Source organism: Sinocyclocheilus anshuiensis, unplaced genomic scaffold, assembly GCF_001515605.1.
Source record: "Sinocyclocheilus anshuiensis isolate Anshui unplaced genomic scaffold, SAMN03320099.WGS_v1.1 scaffold2215, whole genome shotgun sequence".
Taxonomy (NCBI): Eukaryota; Metazoa; Chordata; class Actinopteri; order Cypriniformes; family Cyprinidae; genus Sinocyclocheilus; species Sinocyclocheilus anshuiensis.
In genome coordinates, this window is record NW_015536640.1 from 143433 (window position 1) to 144367 (window position 935).

Consider the following 935-nt stretch of genomic DNA (forward strand, 5'->3'; position numbering starts at 1 on the left):
AAACATTATTTTCCACATACTGTACATTATTGTTTCTCCTCTATGCCCCGCCTTTCTGAAACGTGTCGATTTTTACAAAGTGTATGTATTCATTTATTTATACAAACCTAAAACCTCACCATAAAAATCTATAATTTTGACCCATACAATGTATTGTTGGCTATTGCTACAGATATACCCCAGCGACTTAAGACTGCTTTTGTGCTCCAGGGACACGTATACTGCTATAAATAAACTGGAAAAAGTACAGCAAGTAATTGACGAGTTCATATTGTGCTTTACTGTAACTTTCCACATTGCTGTTAAGAGTTCTTATTCATGGGAAGAGAAAAACGTTTGCAGAACTCGATCTGGTCACAATCTAAGCATTCATCACCTCAGGGAGCAGATTATGCGAGAGAACAATAACATTGACTTGCAGCTGTAAAGAAACAGTGTATCCCCGCTGATCTTCAGAAACCGGGATCTCTGGAGAGAAAAGCAGGAGGCTTCAGAGCAACTGAATTATTGGTATGTGCATGTTGTGCAAATCCAATAAGGCAATCAATTGCATAACTCCACCACTGAGGGCATTTAAAGAGCTCGGCAACAAGCACTTAAAGCATGATGGGATTTGATTGAGCTTTCAAAGTGCTGCTTCTTAAATGAAAGTGCCTGTGGAGTCACAATGACTAGGGTCAGGAGCTGCAGCTTTAAAACCCTTGAGACCTGTGAGTTCTGATCAGGCAATGCACAGTTAATGATGGCATCCTATGTTGATGTAATGACTCTTTGTAGCTACTACTACAGCAGGAACATATGTGACCCTGGAGCACAAAAGCAGTCTTAAGTCGCTGTGGTTTATTTGTAGCAATAGCCAACAATACATTGTACGGGTCACAATTATAGATTTTTCTTTTATGCCAAAAGTCATTAGGATATTAAGTAAAGATTAT

The 935-nt window shown here is 39.0% G+C and overlaps 1 protein-coding gene across 1 annotated transcript in view; it reads right to left on the reverse strand.

Annotated features, from left to right (window-relative positions):
* LOC107654226 (hexokinase-2-like) overlaps positions 1 to 935 on the reverse strand; it is a 33992-nt gene that overhangs the window by 14954 nt on the left and 18103 nt on the right. The gene's annotated exons all lie outside the window — the stretch shown is intronic.